The sequence below is a fragment of the Arachis hypogaea genome, chromosome 1 (genome assembly GCF_003086295.3).
Source record: "Arachis hypogaea cultivar Tifrunner chromosome 1, arahy.Tifrunner.gnm2.J5K5, whole genome shotgun sequence".
Taxonomy (NCBI): domain Eukaryota; kingdom Viridiplantae; phylum Streptophyta; class Magnoliopsida; order Fabales; family Fabaceae; genus Arachis; species Arachis hypogaea.
This window is the reverse complement of record NC_092036.1, coordinates 11,564,382-11,588,159: the sequence shown is the minus strand read 5'-3', so window position 1 is coordinate 11,588,159 and position 23,778 is coordinate 11,564,382. Positions and strand designations below refer to the sequence as shown.

General features: G+C 37.1%; 3 long non-coding RNA genes across 3 annotated transcripts; all 3 read right to left on the bottom strand.

Annotated features, from left to right (window-relative positions):
* Positions 1 to 6,542: 6,542 nt before the first annotated feature.
* LOC140184732 (uncharacterized) lies at positions 6,543 to 9,520 on the bottom strand. Its single transcript, XR_011882278.1, has 4 exons — positions 9,347 to 9,520; positions 9,198 to 9,251; positions 8,976 to 9,122; positions 6,543 to 6,836 (listed from the first exon to the last, which is right to left on the bottom strand). It is a non-coding gene; the product is annotated as an uncharacterized lncRNA (long non-coding RNA).
* A 3,938-nt stretch (positions 9,521 to 13,458) lies between these two features.
* LOC140184731 (uncharacterized) lies at positions 13,459 to 16,450 on the bottom strand. The gene is made up of 4 exons (XR_011882277.1): positions 16,296 to 16,450; positions 16,147 to 16,200; positions 15,925 to 16,071; positions 13,459 to 13,752 (listed from the first exon to the last, which is right to left on the bottom strand). It is a non-coding gene; the product is annotated as an uncharacterized lncRNA (long non-coding RNA).
* Positions 16,451 to 20,407: 3,957 nt separating this feature from the next.
* Positions 20,408 to 23,398, bottom strand: LOC140183906 (uncharacterized). Its single transcript, XR_011880451.1, has 4 exons — positions 23,245 to 23,398; positions 23,096 to 23,149; positions 22,874 to 23,020; positions 20,408 to 20,701 (listed from the first exon to the last, which is right to left on the bottom strand). It is a non-coding gene; the product is annotated as an uncharacterized lncRNA (long non-coding RNA).
* Positions 23,399 to 23,778: the final 380 nt, after the last annotated feature.

Below are 23,778 nucleotides of genomic sequence, written 5' to 3'. Positions count from 1 at the left end.
AGGAATATTTAGTTATATTATTAAATTCTTAGTATATGGTCTACATTGCATATAAATTTTGTACTTAATCTATTTTATTGTATTTATGTATAGTTTCTTAACAAAAATATTAATATATATTTATTAAAAGACTTAATTTGCTTAATATACAAAAAGACTATGTAATTAATCTCTTTTATTATATTGATCATTGATGTTTAACTTAGCTATTACACCCTATTGTATGGCCCACACTTCGAACATGTCACGTTGATTCTGTAATATGTTTAAATGGTGATTTGTTATTTTTTTAATTTGTACGGACAACTTAATTAATTGAAATAGAGTAAGTTTTTTAATACTTTTTCACTAATTTCAAACATTGAATATTGCATGCAAAATTGTCATTATACATAAATTTATCTATTACCATTGATTGTACTTTGATTGCAAAATTCTCAATGTTCTTAAAATTCGCAATATACTTCCTCTTTTCACACCGTCTATTTGATACTTTGAATTTATTATATTATTTCATACACTATTTTCATTATATACAAACAATTATTATCGTTGTTTGACATTTATATTTGCATTTTTACAATTTTTTCGACTAACTTTCACTTTAATATGGCATAGTTTAATTACTATTTTGTCTTTGATGGATAGCTGCAAAGTACAAAATATAATTTTGTGTATAATTTTTAATCTGAATTGTTTTTATTTTAATTAAATGTGCTGCTAATGTTTGTAATTGATTTTTATTTTTCTGATTTTTTTCTGAGAAGGTGAAATAGAAATTTAAAATAAAGAAATCAATTTCAACTTGATTTGTACTTAAGTTGAAATAAATAATCTCACTTTCAAAAATAAGATTGCTATTATAGAACTATCTTTTTATAACTTGTATTATTAAAGAAGTTTTTATAATTATTTTAAATAAAGAACATGTTATTAATGTTTAAATAAATAAAAATGATCAATATAAATAGCAGTTATTTTTATTAATATATTAGATATACGTGTCAATTTTACACTGATAATGTATCAAAATTAAATTCTAAAGAAAATGGATTATAAATTTATCAATATTAAAGAAGTTCATATAAACTATTTTAAATTTGTGTTCATATCTTTATTACTCTTATTTATAACTTTTATCCAATAAAAAAAATAAATATACATGAGAGAATTTTCAACAACTTATACATGATATTTCACAAATATGATCATGCATGATATCACTCTCAGGTCTCAATCAATTTGTATATTTATAAAATATACAATTTTTATGAGCCAACTATCTTATAGAATTTGAATTATATTGGAGTTGTGGTAATTTTTTATTTACAATGATATAGAAGTGAACTTAAAAAAATATATACTCTACTCAAATTCTTCACTCTTTCTTATTCCTTGTTAATTTCTTTATTATTTTTCTCTTTTATTTTCTTCTTTATTTGATATTTCAATGTTCTTTATTTTTTTCCTTTTTTTACATATGCATATACCAAAAGATCAAAGGTCTTTTATGTTGAGCTTTGAACCTTTGACCTCTTAATAAATTCTTCCTAAATTCATAGAATTAAATGCTTGAAAAAATGGTATAGTAAAATTTTCTAAACCAACTATTGGTCAATTATCTTTGTGATCAATATAAAGTAATGGCTATTGCTTTTGTTTTTAACAAAATTATGATTTTGTTCCCAAAGAAGAACAACTTCATATTTAAAGCCTGGATACTCATTTAAAAAATATATAAATAATGTAAAATTAAAACCAAAACTCACTGTTACATAGTTTGATAGATATCATACTTGTAAAATATGATAAATTATATCCAGTAAGGTCAACAAAAATATGTCAAAAATAAAAGCGAAGGTGGATTATGATCTAACTTAATTTGACCCTCAATAAACAAATTTGATCTAACTTAATTAGGACTGAAATTTAGTTTAATACTACTACAGAATTATCAAAATTAATTTGATCCTGAATAAATTTTGACTTCCTCCTCTCGACCCACACAATTCTTAAACACTAATCTTTAATTAAAAAAAATTGAGAGTCAGCTTATAATGTATTCATTATAAAAGATTGATAACTTATGACTGATAAATTTTTGGTTGATTACTTTGAAACACCTCTTGTGAAGTTCCTTTTACTTTTTTCACTTTAATAATTGCCCAGCTCAGAATATCAACATCAATAATATCTTTAACATGAGAGTGGATCTCTAATCTTTCAAAAGTTGAAACATAGTAAACCTTATCAGCTACCACAAAAAGGCTGTAGAAGAGAAAGGAGGAGATGATTATCCCTAAGATATAGATGGACACAAATAAACAAAATAATAACAAAGTAACAGTACTACATGAACACCCTCAACTACCCCTCCTATAGCTAGTGGTTATATACTTCAGTTAGCAAATTAAAAAAAAAAGCAACTGCAAAATCAATGCATTTATTCATCAAGATATTCAAGGAATGAAAAAAAAAAAGACAGGATCCAAGTAGCTTTTACAAATATTTCAGAAAAAAAATTAATTGAGAAAAAATGGTATACTAATTGTTCACTCTGTTTAGATTAAGTTTTAATTTTTGTTTACAAATTTCTTACTTTCATCCTTACTAAGTGTAATTTAAAGAAAAACAATAATAACATATATGATATACAGCATGACATATATATGTATTACAAACTTTTATAGTGGTGTTAGAAGTAGGACCAGCAGTGACTTCTGTTTTATGTTTTATATTTTATTTTTTTTCCCACAAAATTCTATTTATCAGCTTCTTTCCATTCTATTTCATCTATGATATCCCATTCATGCTTATAGAATGTTGCTCCTTATTTTGTTTTAAAACTAATGAAGGTCCTCCCCTACTTTGATTGACCATACAGTCCATAATATAACATTTAGAGATTTAAATTGAGAAAGTTTCAGGTATATCGCAAGTAATGAAAAATCTTACAATATCTTCTGGAGGATACAATAAATGTCAACGGAAAAAAAATTTTATTCACTTTTATCCAACTTAGGTACCTTTAATTGGTATTACTACTAAACAGAGACATAGTGTTGACACTAAAATTTATGCAAGCCTCCAAAAGATGCCAAGGTTTGTGGATAATAGAGTTCTAAGCTTAATATGTAACAACCTCCCTTCACCCCTTCTAAAAACAAAATCAAATTCGAATTTGAAAATCAGTTAGGAGATAAGCTTTGAATTTTGAATTTATGGATAGGAACCTAGTAACCACCCTATCCCCAAATGTATATAAATAGGGGAGCACCCATAGATAGAAAATCACTCCTCTCAGATACTAATCTTCTCCCTTCTCTCTCTACAAGGAAATAATATTCTGTGGGCAAACACAAGAGGCAAGCTTGAAGAAGCGTTAGGAAAAAGAGTAGGGAATTACGCCTTTCTTACTTATGTTGGCATGTAGTATGCTCTGTTTTATTTTCTTCCATCCATGCATGGCTATCATCTTTCATGTATTTTATGGCATGAATTATTCTTTGCTTATCTCTCATCTACATTGAGCATGATTATCTATTATGTCAATTATTCCCTCTTGAATCCATTAATATGTATTCCATATCTTTTCTATGTGCATTTACATGACCTTTTAATTACTATTCCTTTCATGTTGAGAATACATGTCCCTTTAAAATATTTTATTAAATTATTTAACAATCCCTAATTTTACTACGTGCCCTTAGATGACCTTTGATACCGTTACATTATTATTATTCCTTTAATGTTGAGAGTACATGCTTCTTTTTGTATCTTGTTCAAGGAACCCTATTTTGTTATATGCAAATAAATGACCCCTTATATCATTATGTTATTATTGCTCCTTTATTTTAAAGATCAAAGGTGCATGCTTCTTATAATATCTAATCCAAGTATTTCAAATACCAACTTTCTTACAATATGCACTTAGATTATATTTTATACATTATATCATTAATATCTTGTTAGAGTCAAGAGTACATGTTTCCTTATAATTGTTTTATTCAACTAATTAATATCCCTCATTTTATTACATGAAATTATATTGACTTTTATACCATTAGATTAATATTAATATTTCCATGAGGTAAAAAGAGTACATGCTCTCCTATAACTATTTTATTCAACTATTTAAATTATTCTCTTTTATAATGTACATTTATTTTATATTATTAATACCCCTCTAGGGACGAGAGTACCTTCTTTCTTATAAAGTCTTATTCAACATGCTTATTTTATCATGGTATATGTCTCTCCTCTTGCATGATCTATTCTTGTATATGCCTAAATAACCCTACTTGTTAATTAAACTGAGGGAATGATCCTTCGGTAAGGGAAGGTGACCCCCAAAGACAAGATAATCGAGATGATCCTTCGGTAAGGGAAGGTGATCGGCAAACCTTTGGGAACCTTCGGTAAGGGAAGGAAACTCCCATCAATTTTATATAATAAGATATATTTGTTGATATAACTCTTTTCTTGTGTATGTCTAAATAACCTTGATTGTAAATTGAAATGAGGGAATGATCCTTCGGTAAAGGAAGGTAACCCCAAAGACAAGATATCGAGATGATCCCTCGGTAAGGGAGGGTGATCGATCGAGATGATCCTTCGGTAAGGGAAGGTGATCGCCAAGACACTCGAGATAAGAACCTTCGGTAAGGGAAAGGGACTCTCATTTATACCGGTTTGAGCTCAATACCTTCCATAAAAGTTAAAAGTTAAGAAAGAAGAAAGCACGAATGAAAGTTTGATTCTTAGTTTTTCTTAGATTTATGTATAATTATGTTGATGTTACTTAGGATGTTATCCTTCTATTTTCCCTATATGCTTTCTCTTTTTGCACACATGTTCTACAAGAAAGATGCATATTACATGTCATATCGTACGCCCCTTTGTAAAAATTCCCGCACGAGGGCTGGAGATGAATATGGAGGTGTTGCATAGCACTCCTACTGAGACGTTAGGTTCTCACTCCCTTTCTTTTCCCATACTGTCTCCAGAGGAACATGGCACAGTGGATAGAGACGACGCAGTGCCCCCCGAAGGTAACTTCTAAGTATGATCCCTCGAAGCACGCGTGGGTAGTTGCGACCACTACTATCATGCTCCAAACTATCTACTTAGGTCGAGAGTTCGTGGAAGAAGAACCCCAGCTGCCCGTCGTAACCTTCCTAGATAGGAACGCTTCAGCATCTAAGTAGCGGTCATTTAAGGTGGTACACCTCGAGTCCGACTCTGAAACCGAGGAAGAGGAAATTCGACAACCCTAGCCAGAAGGAAGACACCATGGAGGAGGATCCAGAGGAGGAGTTGGACCCTTGCGGAAGTCCAAAGGTGGAATATGTGCCCTCTTCCCCCACTTCGGCACCCCGTCGAGTTTTGGTTCACCCCACCCAACGGAACCGGATCTACATTGCGCGAAAAGGTGTTGGAGGGAGGCCCCTGGTACCTCGATTCGTGAATAACTGAAGGGTCCTGATCAAGGATAGGATAGGATACAAGTATGGGAGCTTCTTCGACGAGATTAGTTTAGGACGTAATTAGTTTCTTTTCTGGTTATAATTTCCTCTAAGTGTTTCATTTTGAACCGTACTCGTGGTTAAGATATTATTCATATTCAAATATTTTAGTGCTACTCATTTTCCCCTTCACGCGTACCTCCTCCTCCCTTGCATAACTTAGAGTGTTACATTAATGATATCAGAGCAAAGTCGATCATAGGGATCGTGTCTTAGGAGGTATGACTGATAAAAGTTCCCCCACCCTCTGCCAATGAGCCCCAGCGTCAGGAGCGAGTCTTTGCCCTCAGCAGTGAGGAAGCCCACGAGTCAGAAGATTGAATCGAGGGTAAATACACAATTAATGAATCCTTTAACTAGTCTAGATGATACTGGTGCTTCTCCTTCATTCATATCTCTCTCTGCTACTAGTAAAGATTAGCTTGCCCATGTCCAAATCACTATGCATCTTACTAATGACCTTTATTGACCAAATTAGGATGTAGAATTTGGGGACAAATTCTTTTTTTATGGAGGTGATAATGTAACAACCTCCCTTCACCCCTTCTAGGCACAAAATCAAATTCGAATTTGAAAATTAGTTAGGAGATAAGCTTAGAATTTTGAATTTATGGATAGGAACCTAGTAACCACCCTCCATTTGAAATTTAAAATATCACTACCACTCTATCCCCAAATTTATATAAATAGGGGAGCACCCATAGGTAAAAAATCACTCCTCTCAGATACTAATCCTCTCTCCCTTCTCTCTCTACAAAGAAATAATATTCTGTGGGCAAACATGTAACACCCTACTACACAGTGTTTTACGCTTAAGTCATAGAACAGAGGTAGTGTGGTATTACAGACCTCTAATAGTAAGGATATACATATAATACTGGAAAATAATATACTAGGAGCCTTGAAGCAAAGTGGGTAAACAAGAATCGCAGAATAAAAAGCGCAACGCTCAAGGAATAGGATTACTTGCGTGCTAAGGGACCTAATAGGAACATGATAAAACAATAAACGAAGGGATAAAGAAAAGCCAAGGAACAGCATAACTAGCCTCTGACTCAGCCTGCGAAGCTAAGGCTGGCCGGAGGATACATATATACATATAAACATACATAAGTGTCCCCAAAATATACCAAAATACCAAAGTAAACTCTTATCTCTCCCTCAACCTCTAAGAGGGGCAGCATACATAAGTTACTTGAAGAGTAAACTATACATATATATACATATATACAAATAGAAACCAAAATACACCCAAGAACTACTTCGCTTTCCAGAATCCAGACGCCTAGCGAGGAGCCTCTTGATCTGCATCTGAAAAACAACAATACAATATGGAATGAGAACCGGAGGTTCTCAGCATGGTAAAAGTGCCACGCGCATAAGAAATACAGTCCTGAGAATGCCATAGGCAACCCCTAGAACTCCGTTACTCAATTATCCAACTTAAGCACTAAAATAGAAGCCATAAACAGGGGTAGGTATTCTAAATCTGCCTAACTTACTCAAGTTCAAACTTAACCTAACGACAAACCACTGAACCGAAAATCATACATGCATAGAACCGAAATCATAATAGCCACCGAACCACTATCGCAATAGCCACCGAACCACTATCACAATAGTCACCGAACCACTATCACAATAGCCACCGAACCGAAATACGTTCATGTGGTTAATCCTTCATTTTCAATTTTCAATCCTAAACTAACACCAAGCCATTTCTCCTTTCCTCCATCCTCCATCATCCACAATGCAACAAAAACAAACAACCAAACAAGTTCACGCACAAGTAATGAGCAGATAGTACAAATAGCAAGTATAGCAGGTAGCAGGTGATATAAATCAATTAGGCAAACCCAGGAAATGCATAGCAATCAAGCAAACAAATGCATATGATGCATGTCTGTCCTATGGCTGATGGGGCCCATCTGTCGGTTATCCAGCCAACCCGACAAGTCTGAATTGTCCTTAGACTGTCCCTCGTCGCACATCCCCAAGAGTCTATGCATAGATTTCACATACATTCATCATATAATCACTCAATGGGGGTATCCATACCCGGGAATTTATACGTGCCCGGTCACCCTTACGACGTAGGGTTAACAGAGTATCGAGAATCAACCTGGAACACGTGGTGGCGAGCCACGGTTTTTACCCAGGGAAACTCGTATCTCAGATATCATCATTCATAAGCCATTTCATAGTCATAATCATTATTTAATCATTCATCAAGCCATGGCATGTTAACTCCTTTTGTTAACAACCTCTCTTTCACATTTTTCATCATCATTCCCTTATAATTCATCTTGATTACCCTTTCCAGGTCCTGGCCAAACTATTTATCAAATTCTCCTCAAAACTTCTTAATATCGAATAATCTTAAAATCAACCCAACTCTAACATTAAACAAATCACATCACACGAAGATTAAACTTTACTTCTCGAACCCATGACTATCACTAAAACATCCTCGACACTCTATTTTCTTTGCTGTTTTTAATATACAAATGAACTCAGAATTGCACAAACTTTATGTCCAGGCGTTCATATTGAAATAAGCTTTCTAACAAACTAAATATCATAATTTTCTGATTTTTCTAGCCTCAGGAATAAAGGAAAAACCGTGACTGCTCTGCAGTGCATAAAACCAGAAAAACAGCAGCAGCATGTGATATTCAAAATTCAATATAAAATCCAAGTTAAATCCGATGACTTTAAAAATTAATGTAGTTAAACTTTACTCATCCAGAAACAGGTGTGTCTTGGTTGCAACCCAATTGCTATTCAATTCTAAGAGTTACAAGCATTGGAAGTTGATGCATAACTTGCTGAAATCTGTTTCTTTTCAGCTCTGACCACCAATATTCAAAAACTCTCAACTCCCAATCCTCAACTCTTAAAATTATGAAGTTTTAGAAAAATAAAGAGGATTAATCAATATTTTATAACAAAATTGGTTTCGCTCCAAAACTCAACTCGTAGGAGTCGCAGCAAGACAAACAAGTTGCTGCCCTGTTTGACATTTTCTGCTGCAGGACAGATTTAACAACCTATCTTTAAAAATTTGCCATAAATTGTATATTTAACAAAAAGGTCCCAAATTTTCCAGTTTAGTTCCTTATATTCCCAAGTTTAGCCCAGACTTGGTCTCATGCAATTCCGATCATTACATAATTAGTTACAGCAAATGCAATACCACCACAACACAACTCTACATCCTTATTAACAAACACCAATCCTAATCCATCATAAATAAATATAAGAACACACTATTAATAACTTCCACACCTAATAATTCCAATATATATATATATCCACCAACAAATCCATTCCAATAACATTACAAGGCTAATCATTAAATACAACAAACAATTCAACTTATCCTATGGTATCTCTAACCTAAGCTTTCACAACACCGTAAATATTAAACGTACGAAACTTAAACCATACCTTGGCCGATCACTTAATTCACCCAAGGCAGCTTCTCAACACAAAATTACAGCCTCTTCAAGCTCAAGTAAAACAGCCACAACTAAGTTTTGATCACCAACAAGCCTCCAAATATTCTCAATGCATATATACCCACTTAATCTACACCTAATACATATACATATTCCAATTTCAATTCTCCATTACTAAAACAAGATTGAGCTAGGGTTAGGGTATTCTTACCATACCCATATGCTCAATAGCTTGAGCCCATAAGATCCAGAAGCTAACTTGAACCTAGAACACAAGAATTGAACAATTTTTAACTTAATTGTTCATAAATTTCCGAAATTAGGAAAAGCTGGCTGAGAAGGAAATAATGAGTTACCTACCAAATTGTTTCATGGGTTTCGTAGAGCTCGTCGCGGTGAACGCATGATCGCAAACGATTTGTCAATCGGAGCTCCGGATCAAAAGTTATATGGATTTGAAATTAAAGTGAGGGTTAGGTTTTTGCTTGTGTTCTTCTTCCCCCTAAGAAATGTTTCCCAGCGTGAATAATGAAGAAGAAGGGAAATAAGAAGCTGTGCCTCTTTAATGGATTGGGTTCGGTTGGGCCTTGGGCCCATTTTGGGTCCGGTTCAACCAGTCCGGCCCATCCGGCCCAATTTTGGGCCAAACTTTTCGAAATTGGTATCAAAATTCTCGTTTCGACGAGCTCTATCCTATTTTGATATCAATTTTGCGTATTTAATTTTCCTATTGAAAATTCGATTTATTGACTAATTATATACCGATTTTAGCGGGGTTTACATCCTACCCACCTAATTAGGAATTTTGTCCTCAAAATTCAGAGTGCGCTACCTGAATAGAGGTGTGGGTAGTCCTTCCGCATCTCTGTCTCAAGCTTCTAGGTGTATTCTCCAATACCAGCCCAACACCAAGCTACTTTCACTTAAGAAAACCTCTCTCCTGCGTAAACGTTTAATGCTAGTATCATCAATCCTAACCAGAGTTACTGGAAGCGTCAGACCTTCTCTTACTTGGACTGATTCTGATTGTAGGACATAACTGGGTCGAAAGTGTATTTATGAAGCTGTAATATGTGAAACACATCATGCAGGTTCGAACATTGTGATAGTAAAGCGATCCTATACGCCACTGGTCCGATGTGATGGGAATTTAGCTTTTTAGTTTTTGATTGATCATCCGATTCTAGTTCGTTGAAGTGATCTTCAGAAATAGGTATCCTCTTCCTTCCAACTTGAGAAGTCTTCTTCCTAGATCTGCCTAACTCTTTTGTCGGCTTTCATAGTGATAATTCTAACTTAGATTTGTGTCACTCTTCCTCCATTGTTTCGGCTGTCAAATTCAGGAACTAAGACATTTGGTATTTCAGTTTTCGGTTAATTCAAATGTGTTTAACATACTGTGAAGTTTCACCTTCTCCCTGATGTATAGTCTCTTTGATATCCCCAAGAAGTGGTTTACTCCGATGGGCAAAACGGGCCTGGTCACTTGATCCACAGTTCACTAATAGTATCACCTTTTGTCCTAGTCATCGGCAATCTATTATGAAATCGATGGTTATTCTCTTTTCTTTCTCATGCGTCGAACATGCAATCACATTGATCGTCACTTTGTTCTTCACTTCTGGCGGCCCAAAATATCTTCTTGAATTCGCGATACGTCTTAGAGACCCCAAGGTAACTTCAAAAATCCTCTCTTGTATTCTTCGGACAACAGTTTCTCACTCTAACTCCTAATCTCGACACATAACCCGCTCATGGTGTCTTCTTGATTCAGCCGGCTTCGGTCCTCTTAGTAGCTCCTTATCACTGTTATTGCATTCCTTAAGTCCTTGACTCTACGATCTCTATTTCGACATTAAATATATAAATCTTTTCTTAGTTCCCTTTCGTTTGCCAGACTTCGACATCCTCGGTAGGTCTTTATCGTCCTCTCACGCTTCCTGCATTTCATCTTTGCTATGTTTTAAAATCGCAATAGATTTAGTTTGACTCCTTTAGCTATACCCTTAATATCCAAGCATTTTCCCAAAAACTTCTTACTCAGGGCATCTGTTACCACTTTACGATGTTGTATTTACACGTATCCTAAACCCCTCTGGTAATGTATCGCACTAATTCCGAGTTGTTAAATAAGTTCGGGTATCCTGATTACTGGATTTGGGGTTAATCCTTCTCTTGGAGGTTGGAAGCTCTCTTCATATTCGGGTATCCATGTAACCGGTGTATTTTCTAGCGTATTAAACTAATCATAGACTTGAGTTAATTTTCAAAAGGACATTAAGCTCGAAAAATGAATGAGCAATACAAACGGTGTTCGTAAGGATTAAAAAAGAAAATCTTGTACACGGTTAATCAGGATTATACCGAAATAATGAAATGCACAAGGAGAAGAACCTAGGTGCATCTCAAGAAAAGAGTTCAAATTAAAGACCCTTGGTAGAGATAACAGAGCGTATAGAGTCAAAGAAATTTCAGCTGGTTCTGAAGAACATGGTTTGCGAACAAGGCAACTCTAGTCATAGCGAGGGTACAAGATTCAAGGATTACGCGTTTATACCAAGACAAGCTCAGACTCATCTTGGAAGAAACAATATTCATGTGCACAAGGAGTAAAGTTAGAAAGGTAGTCAAGCTATTTAGGAAAAGCTCCGGATCTAATGTCAATATAGGTTTCAAAAGAAGGATTAGATCGAGTCGCGAAGGTTCGTTAGCACACTCTCTCTGCATAAGGTTTCCTACCGTTCTCTTCTTTCTTCTCCAACATAACCGATGCTTCCCACAAAGAAATAGTTTGTTAGGTGATTCCCTCTTCTAATACTCCCTTCCACTCAATCCTAAATTCTACCGATTATAATGATGTCTTCGCTTGTGGTGCGATTGAAGTTAATCTGGCTTCCGGCACTAAGTCTTTCACAAACTCGCTTTCTATCTGAAATAGAAGTTCTGACACACCTTCAAGAATTGTCTTAGAAACTCTCTCGTATAGGGATTTGTTTCATCTTCACTTACCTCTTAACAATAAACAGCTAAAGATTGAATTCGCTCTATTCCTCTTCCTCAAAGTTTTGCCGTCACTGGATTCTGAACAATAACTCCGCATAGCCCTCAACACTCCTGATTTCTTAGATATGGTTCAACCTGCTTCCCTGATACGGTCTAACCTGCTTCCACTACGTCACTTAATCCTTAACCTTCACAAGCCTAACCACTCCTCTAAGTTAGCTAAATGTTACTCCGTCTCAACAACCAATAGTTTTCGACTAATCACCGACTTGGACCTCATAATTACTGAAACTCGTCATGCGTCACGAAGGAACATTACATATCAATGGTAGGCAAGGAAATTAAAAATTCAACTGTTGGTTCATAATTACCTCGGGTTTGAAAATCGGGTTCGGTTGCATCCCGGCTTCCTCTGTACGAACAATTCCAAGACATATGCCCTGGCCTCCCGCACTTGTAACATACGCCTAATCCGGCCCTGCATGGTCTGTTTGGATGGTACCTCTTGCAACTTGAGCACCTTAAGTCACCCGGTTGAGCACTAGTTTGCCCTTCTGAATTTGGGTCCGAACGATTATCGTTCCTTCGGTCATTGTTCCGGCGCTGAGAATGTGAAGCGACAAAATGATTCTTCTTGAAATTTTGGCTCTTAGGTGTAATCTTTCCCTTTTTCTTTGTGAAGGATTCCTGGCGATTATTCCTTGCTACCTCAGTTCTCCTTGAGCTTTCTCCCGTTGTTTGACCCGTGTTAACTTGCTCCGGATAACCCGCTGGCACCCATGTATTCGGAACATTATGTCCACCTTCATATTCACTATCACCATCGTTGCCAGTTCCAGCTTGTGATTCCATCTCATCCATCACTCGGATGGTCGCAGCAGCAACAGCGCCAACGGCAGCAACAACACTTGTCATTGCGGTCACGATATCGGTTAAACTACCTACCGGTATAGTCACCTCATCAGCTCTCCGTCCTCGACCTTGCTTACGCTCGCGACGGCGCCTACGAGATGCCATTTGGTTCCTGTTCACTCCAAACAAGTGATATCAAGGTGATCAGTCTCAATATCTCAAGTTTAGTATTTCAAAGTCCCAAATGCATGCTCATGAGCATTCATGCCTCGTATATCTGTTAGATACCCTAAATAGCATGTATAGACACCCAGAGTATGCCTAAAGGCATAATCAGTCCGTCCCTCAGGCTCTATAGGAACGAACTGCTCTGATACCATAATGTAACACCCTACTACACAGTGTTTTACGCTTAAGTCATAGAACAGAGGTAGTGTGGTATTACAGACCTCTAATAGTAAGGATATACATATAATACTGGAAAATAATATACTAGGAGCCTTGAAGCAAAGTGGGTAAACAAGAATCGCAGAATAAAAAGCGCAACGCTCAAGGAATAGGATTACTTGCGTGCTAAGGGACCTAATAGGAACATGATAAAACAATAAACGAAGGGATAAAGAAAAGCCAAGGAACAGCATAACTAGCCTCTGACTCAGCCTGCGAAGCTAAGGCTGGCCGGAGGATACATATATACATATAAACATACATAAGTGTCCCCAAAATATACCAAAATACCAAAGTAAACTCCTATCTCTCCCTCAACCTCTAAGAGGGGCAGCATACATAAGTTACTTGGAGAGTAAACTATACATATATATACATATATACAAATAGAAACCAAAATACACCCAAGAACTACTTCGCTTTCCAGAATCCAGACGCCTAGCGAGGAGCCTCTTGATCTGCATCTGAAAAACAACAATACAATATGGAATGAGAACCGGAGGTTCTCAGCATGGTAAAAGTGCCACGCGCATAAGAAATACAGTCCTGAGAATGCCATAGGCAACCCCTAGAACTCCGTTACTCAATTATCCAACTTAAGCACTAAAATAGAAGCCATAAACAGGGGTAGGTATTCTAAATCTGCCTAACTTACTCAAGTTCAAACTTAACCTAACGACAAACCACTGAACCGAAAATCATACATGCATAGAACCGAAATCACAATAGCCACCGAACCACTATCGCAATAGCCACCGAACCACTATCGCAATAGCCACCGAACCACTATCACAATAGTCACCGAACCACTATCACAATAGCCACCGAACCGAAATACGTTCATGTGGTTAATCCTTCATTTTCAATTTTCAATCCTAAACTAACACCAAGCCATTTCTCCTTTCCTCCATCCTCCATCATCCACAATGCAACAAAAACAAACAACCAAACAAGTTCACGCACAAGTAATGAGCAGATAGTACAAATAGCAAGTATAGCAGGTAGCAGGTGATATAAATCAATTAGGCAAACCCAGGAAATGCATAGCAATCAAGCAAACAAATGCATATGATGCATGTCTGTCCTATGGCTGATGGGGCCCATCTGTCGGTTATCCAGCCAACCCGACAAGTCTGAATTGTCCTTAGACTGTCCCTCGTCGCGCATCCCCAAGAGTCTATGCATAGATTTCACATACATTCATCATATAATCACTCAATGGGGGTATCCATACCCGGGAATTTATACGTGCCCGGTCACCCTTACGACGTAGGGTTAACAGAGTATCGAGAATCAACCTGGAACACGTGGTGGCGAGCCACGGTTTTTACCCAGGGAAACTCGTATCTCAGATATCATCATTCATAAGCCATTTCATAGTCATAATCATTATTTAATCATTCATCAAGCCATGGCATGTTAACTCCTTTTGTTAACAACCTCTCTTTCACATTTTTCATCATCATTCCCTTATAATTCATCTTGATTACCCTTTCCAGGTCCTGGCCAAACTATTTATCAAATTCTCCTCAAAACTTCTTAATATCGAATAATCTTAAAATCAACCCAACTCTAACATTAAACAAATCACATCACACGAAGATTAAACTTTACTTCTCGAACCCATGACTATCACTAAAACATCCTCGACACTCTATTTTCTTTGCTGTTTTTAATATACAAATGAACTCAGAATTGCACAAACTTTATGTCCAGGCGTTCATATTGAAATAAGCTTTCTAACAAACTAAATATCATAATTTTCTGATTTTTCTAGCCTCAGGAATAAAGGAAAAACCGTGACTGCTCTGCAGTGCATAAAACCAGAAAAACAGCAGCAGCATGTGATATTCAAAATTCAATATAAAATCCAAGTTAAATCCGATGACTTTAAAAATTAATGTAGTTAAACTTTACTCATCCAGAAACAGGTGTGTCTTGGTTGCAACCCAATTGCTATTCAATTCTAAGAGTTACAAGCATTGGAAGTTGATGCATAACTTGCTGAAATATGTTTCTTTTCAGCTCTGACCACCAATATTCAAAAACTCTCAACTCCCAATCCTCAACTCTTAAAATTATGAAGTTTTAGAAAAATAAAGAGGATTAATCAATATTTTATAACAAAATTGGTTTCGCTCCAAAACTCAACTCGTAGGAGTCGCAGCAAGACAAACAAGTTGCTGCCCTGTTTGACATTTTCTGCTGCAGGACAGATTTAACAACCTATCTTTAAAAATTTGCCATAAATTGTATATTTAACAAAAAGGTCCCAAATTTTCCAGTTTAGTTCCTTATATTCCCAAGTTTAGCCCAGACTTGGTCTCATGCAATTCCGATCATTACATAATTAGTTACAGCAAATGCAATACCACCACAACACAACTCTACATCCTTATTAACAAACACCAATCCTAATCCATCATAAATAAATATAAGAACACACTATTAATAACTTCCACACCTAATAATTCCAATATATATATATATATATATATATCCACCAACAAATCCATTCCAATAACATTACAAGGCTAATCATTAAATACAACAAACAATTCAACTTATCCTATGGTATCTCTAACCTAAGCTTTCACAACACCGTAAATATTAAACGTACGAAACTTAAACCATACCTTGGCCGATCACTTAATTCACCCAAGGCAGCTTCTCAACACAAAATTACAGCCTCTTCAAGCTCAAGTAAAACAGCCACAACTAAGTTTTGATCACCAACAAGCCTCCAAATATTCTCAATGCATATATACCCACTTAATCTACACCTAATACATATACATATTCCAATTTCAATTCTCCATTACTAAAACAAGATTGAGCTAGGGTTAGGGTATTCTTACCATACCCATATGCTCAATAGCTTGAGCCCACAAGATCCAGAAGCTAACTTGAACCTAGAACACAAGAATTGAACAATTTTTAACTTAATTGTTCATAAATTTCCGAAATTAGGAAAAGCTGGCTGAGAAGGAAATAATGAGTTACCTACCAAATTGTTCCATGGGTTTCGTAGAGCTCGTCGCGGTGAACGCATGATCGCAAACGATTTGTCAATCGGAGCTCCGGATCAAAAGTTATATGGATTTGAAATTAAAGTGAGGGTTAGGTTTTTGCTTGTGTTCTTCTTCCCCCTAAGAAATGTTTCCCAGCGTGAATAATGAAGAAGAAGGGAAATAAGAAGCTGTGCCTCTTTAATGGATTGGGTTCGGTTGGGCCTTGGGCCCATTTTGGGTCCGGTTCAACCAGTCCGGCCCATCCGGCCCAATTTTGGGCCAAACTTTTCGAAATTGGTATCAAAATTCTCGTTTCGACGAGCTCTATCCTATTTTGATATCAATTTTGCGTATTTAATTTTCCTATTGAAAATTCGATTTATTGACTAATTATATACCGATTTTAGCGGGGTTTACATCCTACCCACCTAATTAGGAATTTTGTCCTCAAAATTCAGAGTGCGCTACCTGAATAGAGGTGTGGGTAGTCCTTCCGCATCTCTGTCTCAAGCTTCTAGGTGTATTCTCCAATACCAGCCCAACACCAAGCTACTTTCACTTAAGAAAACCTCTCTCCTGCGTAAACGTTTAATGCTAGTATCATCAATCCTAACCAGAGTTACTGGAAGCGTCAGACCTTCTCTTACTTGGACTGATTCTGATTGTAGGACATAACTGGGTCGAAAGTGTATTTATGAAGCTGTAATATGTGAAACACATCATGCAGGTTCGAACATTGTGATAGTAAAGCGATCCTATACGCCACTGGTCCGATGTGATGGGAATTTAGCTTTTTAGTTTTTGATTGATCATCCGATTCTAGTTCGTTGAAGTGATCTTCAGAAATAGGTATCCTCTTCCTTCCAACTTGAGAAGTCTTCTTCCTAGATCTGCCTAACTCTTTTGTCGGCTTTCATAGTGATAATTCTAACTTAGATTTGTGTCACTCTTCCTCCATTGTTTCGGCTGTCAAATTCAGGAACTAAGACGTTTGGTATTTCAGTTTTTGGTTAATTCAAATGTGTTTAACATACTGTGAAGTTTCACCTTCTCCCTGATGTATAGTCTCTTTGATATCCCCAAGAAGTGGTTTACTCCGATGGGCAAAACGGGCCTGGTCACTTGATCCACAGTTCACTAATAGTATCACCTTTTGTCCTAGTCATCGGCAATCTATTATGAAATCGATGGTTATTCTCTTTTCTTTCTCATGCGTCGAACATGCAATCACATTGATCGTCACTTTGTTCTTCACTTCTGGCGGCCCAAAATATCTTCTTGAATTCGCGATACGTCTTAGAGACCCCAAGGTAACTTCAAAAATCCTCTCTTGTATTCTTCGGACAACAGTTTCTCACTCTAACTCCTAATCTCGACACATAACCCGCTCATGGTGTCTTCTTGATTCAGCCGGCTTCGGTCCTCTTAGTAGCTCCTTATCACTGTTATTGCATTCCTTAAGTCCTTGACTCTACGATCTCTATTTCGACATTAAATATATAAATCTTTTCTTAGTTCCCTTTCGTTTGCCAGACTTCGACATCCTCGGTAGGTCTTTATCGTCCTCTCACGCTTCCTGCATTTCATCTTTGCTATGTTTTAAAATCGCAATAGATTTAGTTTGACTCCTTTAGCTATACCCTTAATATCCAAGCATTTTCCCAAAAACTTCTTACTCAGGGCATCTGTTACCACTTTACGATGTTGTATTTACACGTATCCTAAACCCCTCTGGTAATGTATCGCACTAATTCCGAGTTGTTAAATAAGTTCGGGTATCCTGATTACTGGATTTGGGGTTAATCCTTCTCTTGGAGGTTGGAAGCTCTCTTCATATTCGGGTATCCATGTAACCGGTGTATTTTCTAGCGTATTAAACTAATCATAGGCTTGAGTTAATTTTCAAAAGGACATTAAGCTCGAAAAATGAATGAGCAATACAAACGGTGTTCGTAAGGATTAAAAAAGAAAATCTTGTACACGGTTAATCAGGATTATACCGAAATAATGAAATGCACAAGGAGAAGAACCTAGGTGCATCTCAAGAAAAGAGTTCAAATTAAAGACCCTTGGTAGAGATAACAGAGCGTATAGAGTCAAAGAAATTTCAGCTGGTTCTGAAGAACATGGTTTGCGAACAAGGCAACTCTAGTCATAGCGAGGGTACAAGATTCAAGGATTACGCGTTTATACCAAGACAAGCTCAGACTCATCTTGGAAGAAACAATATTCATGTGCACAAGGAGTAAAGTTAGAAAGGTAGTCAAGCTATTTAGGAAAAGCTCCGGATCTAATGTCAATATAGGTTTCAAAAGAAGGATTAGATCGAGTCGCGAAGGTTCGTTAGCACACTCTCTCTGCATAAGGTTTCCTACCGTTCTCTTCTTTCTTCTCCAACATAACCGATGCTTCCCACAAAGAAATAGTTTGTTAGGTGATTCCCTCTTCTAATACTCCCTTCCACTCAATCCTAAATTCTACCGATTATAATGATGTCTTCGCTTGTGGTGCGATTGAAGTTAATCTGGCTTCCGGCACTAAGTCTTTCACAAACTCGCTTTCTATCTGAAATAGAAGTTCTGACACACCTTCAAGAATTGTCTTAGAAACTCTCTCGTATAGGGATTTGTTTCATCTTCACTTACCTCTTAACAATAAACAGCTAAAGATTGAATTCGCTCTATTCCTCTTCCTCAAAGTTTTGCCGTCACTGGATTCTGAACAATAACTCCGCATAGCCCTCAACACTCCTGATTTCTTAGATATGGTTCAACCTGCTTCCCTGATACGGTCTAACCTGCTTCCACTACGTCACTTAATCCTTAACCTTCACAAGCCTAACCACTCCTCTAAGTTAGCTAAATGTTACTCCGTCTCAACAACCAATAGTTTTCGACTAATCACCGACTTGGACCTCATAATTACTGAAACTCGTCATGCGTCACGAAGGAACATTACATATCAATGGTAGGCAAGGAAATTAAAAATTCAACTGTTGGTTCATAATTACCTCGGGTTTGAAAATCGGGTTCGGTTGCATCCCGGCTTCCTCTGTACGAACAATTCCAAGACATATGCCCTGGCCTCCCGCACTTGTAACATACGCCTAATCCGGCCCTGCATGGTCTGTTTGGATGGTACCTCTTGCAACTTGAGCACCTTAAGTCACCCGGTTGAGCACTAGTTTGCCCTTCTGAATTTGGGTCCGAACGATTATCGTTCCTTCGGTCATTGTTCCGGCGCTGAGAATGTGAAGCGACAAAATGATTCTTCTTGAAATTTTGGCTCTTAGGTGTAATCTTTCCCTTTTTCTTTGTGAAGGATTCCTGGCGATTATTCCTTGCTACCTCAGTTCTCCTTGAGCTTTCTCCCGTTGTTTGACCCGTGTTAACTTGCTCCGGATAACCCGCTGGCACCCATGTATTCGGAACATTATGTCCACCTTCATATTCACTATCACCATCGTTGCCAGTTCCAGCTTGTGATTCCATCTCATCCATCACTCGGATGGTCGCAGCAGCAACAGCGCCAACGGCAGCAACAACACTTGTCATTGCGGTCACGATATCGGTTAAACTACCTACCGGTATAGTCACCTCATCAGCTCTCCGTCCTCGACCTTGCTTACGCTCGCGACGGCGCCTACGAGATGCCATTTGGTTCCTGTTCACTCCAAACAAGTGATATCAAGGTGATCAGTCTCAATATCTCAAGTTTAGTATTTCAAAGTCCCAAATGCATGCTCATGAGCATTCATGCCTCGTATATCTGTTAGATACCCTAAATAGCATGTATAGACACCCAGAGTATGCCTAGAGGCATAATCAGTCCGTCCCTCAGGCTCTATAGGAACGAACTGCTCTGATACCATAATGTAACACCCTACTACACAGTGTTTTACGCTTAAGTCATAGAACAGAGGTAGTGTGGTATTACAGACCTCTAATAGTAAGGATATACATATAATACTGGAAAATAATATACTAGGAGCCTTGAAGCAAAGTGGGTAAACAAGAATCGCAGAATAAAAAGCGCAACGCTCAAGGAATAGGATTACTTGCGTGCTAAGGGACCTAATAGGAACATGATAAAACAATAAACGAAGGGATAAAGAAAAGCCAAGGAACAGCATAACTAGCCTCTGACTCAGCCTGCGAAGCTAAGGCTGGCCGGAGGATACATATATACATATAAACATACATAAGTGTCCCCAAAATATACCAAAATACCAAAGTAAACTCCTATCTCTCCCTCAACCTCTAAGAGGGGCAGCATACATAAGTTACTTGGAGAGTAAACTATACATATATATACATATATACAAATAGAAACCAAAATACACCCAAGAACTACTTCGCTTTCCAGAATCCAGACGCCTAGCGAGGAGCCTCTTGATCTGCATCTGAAAAACAACAATACAATATGGAATGAGAACCGGAGGTTCTCAGCATGGTAAAAGTGCCACGCGCATAAGAAATACAGTCCTGAGAATGCCATAGGCAACCCCTAGAACTCCGTTACTCAATTATCCAACTTAAGCACTAAAATAGAAGCCATAAACAGGGGTAGGTATTCTAAATCTGCCTAACTTACTCAAGTTCAAACTTAACCTAACGACAAACCACTGAACCGAAAATCATACATGCATAGAACCGAAATCACAATAGCCACCGAACCACTATCACAATAGCCACCGAACCACTATCGCAATAGCCACCGAACCACTATCACAATAGTCACCGAACCACTATCACAATAGCCACCGAACCGAAATACGTTCATGTGGTTAATCCTTCATTTTCAATTTTCAATCCTAAACTAACACCAAGCCATTTCTCCTTTCCTCCATCCTCCATCATCCACAATGCAACAAAAACAAACAACCAAACAAGTTCACGCACAAGTAATGAGCAGATAGTACAAATAGCAAGTATAGCAGGTAGCAGGTGATATAAATCAATTAGGCAAACCCAGGAAATGCATAGCAATCAAGCAAACAAATGCATATGATGCATGTCTGTCCTATGGCTGATGGGGCCCATCTGTCGGTTATCCAGCCAACCCGACAAGTCTGAATTGTCCTTAGACTGTCCCTCGTCGCGCATCCCCAAGAGTCTATGCATAGATTTCACATACATTCATCATATAATCACTCAATGGGGGTATCCATACCCGGGAATTTATACGTGCCCGGTCACCCTTACGACGTAGGGTTAACAGAGTATCGAGAATCAACCTGGAACACGTGGTGGCGAGCCACGGTTTTTACCCAGGGAAACTCGTATCTCAGATATCATCATTCATAAGCCATTTCATAGTCATAATCATTATTTAATCATTCATCAAGCCATGGCATGTTAACTCCTTTTGTTAACAACCTCTCTTTCACATTTTTCATCATCATTCCCTTATAATTCATCTTGATTACCCTTTCCAGGTCCTGGCCAAACTATTTATCAAATTCTCCTCAAAACTTCTTAATATCGAATAATCTTAAAATCAACCCAACTCTAACATTAAACAAATCACATCACACGAAGATTAAACTTTACTTCTCGAACCCATGACTATCACTAAAACATCCTCGACACTCTATTTTCTTTGCTGTTTTTAATATACAAATGAACTCAGAATTGCACAAACTTTATGTCCAGGCGTTCATATTGAAATAAGCTTTCTAACAAACTAAATATCATAATTTTCTGATTTTTCTAGCCTCAGGAATAAAGGAAAAACCGTGACTGCTCTGCAGTGCATAAAACCAGAAAAACAGCAGCAGCATGTGATATTCAAAATTCAATATAAAATCCAAGTTAAATCCGATGACTTTAAAAATTAATGTAGTTAAACTTTACTCATCCAGAAACAGGTGTGTCTTGGTTGCAACCCAATTGCTATTCAATTCTAAGAGTTACAAGCATTGGAAGTTGATGCATAACTTGCTGAAATATGTTTCTTTTCAGCTCTGACCACCAATATTCAAAAACTCTCAACTCCCAATCCTCAACTCTTAAAATTATGAAGTTTTAGAAAAATAAAGAGGATTAATCAATATTTTATAACAAAATTGGTTTCGCTCCAAAACTCAACTCGTAGGAGTCGCAGCAAGACAAACAAGTTGCTGCCCTGTTTGACATTTTCTGCTGCAGGACAGATTTAACAACCTATCTTTAAAAATTTGCCATAAATTGTATATTTAACAAAAAGGTCCCAAATTTTCCAGTTTAGTTCCTTATATTCCCAAGTTTAGCCCAGACTTGGTCTCATGCAATTCCGATCATTACATAATTAGTTACAGCAAATGCAATACCACCACAACACAACTCTACATCCTTATTAACAAACACCAATCCTAATCCATCATAAATAAATATAAGAACACACTATTAATAACTTCCACACCTAATAATTCCAATATATATATATATATATATATATCCACCAACAAATCCATTCCAATAACATTACAAGGCTAATCATTAAATACAACAAACAATTCAACTTATCCTATGGTATCTCTAACCTAAGCTTTCACAACACCGTAAATATTAAACGTACGAAACTTAAACCATACCTTGGCCGATCACTTAATTCACCCAAGGCAGCTTCTCAACACAAAATTACAGCCTCTTCAAGCTCAAGTAAAACAGCCACAACTAAGTTTTGATCACCAACAAGCCTCCAAATATTCTCAATGCATATATACCCACTTAATCTACACCTAATACATATACATATTCCAATTTCAATTCTCCATTACTAAAACAAGATTGAGCTAGGGTTAGGGTATTCTTACCATACCCATATGCTCAATAGCTTGAGCCCACAAGATCCAGAAGCTAACTTGAACCTAGAACACAAGAATTGAACAATTTTTAACTTAATTGTTCATAAATTTCCGAAATTAGGAAAAGCTGGCTGAGAAGGAAATAATGAGTTACCTACCAAATTGTTCCATGGGTTTCGTAGAGCTCGTCGCGGTGAACGCATGATCGCAAACGATTTGTCAATCGGAGCTCCGGATCAAAAGTTATATGGATTTGAAATTAAAGTGAGGGTTAGGTTTTTGCTTGTGTTCTTCTTCCCCCTAAGAAATGTTTCCCAGCGTGAATAATGAAGAAGAAGGGAAATAAGAAGCTGTGCCTCTTTAATGGATTGGGTTCGGTTGGGCCTTGGGCCCATTTTGGGTCCGGTTCAACCAGTCCGGCCCATCCGGCCCAATTTTGGGCCAAACTTTTCGAAATTGGTATCAAAATTCTCGTTTCGACGAGCTCTATCCTATTTTGATATCAGTTTTGCGTATTTAATTTTCCTATTGAAAATTCGATTTATTGACTAATTATATACCGATTTTAGCGGGGTTTACATCCTACCCACCTAATTAGGAATTTTGTCCTCAAAATTCAGAGTGCGCTACCTGAATAGAGGTGTGGGTAGTCCTTCCGCATCTCTGTCTCAAGCTTCTAGGTGTATTCTCCA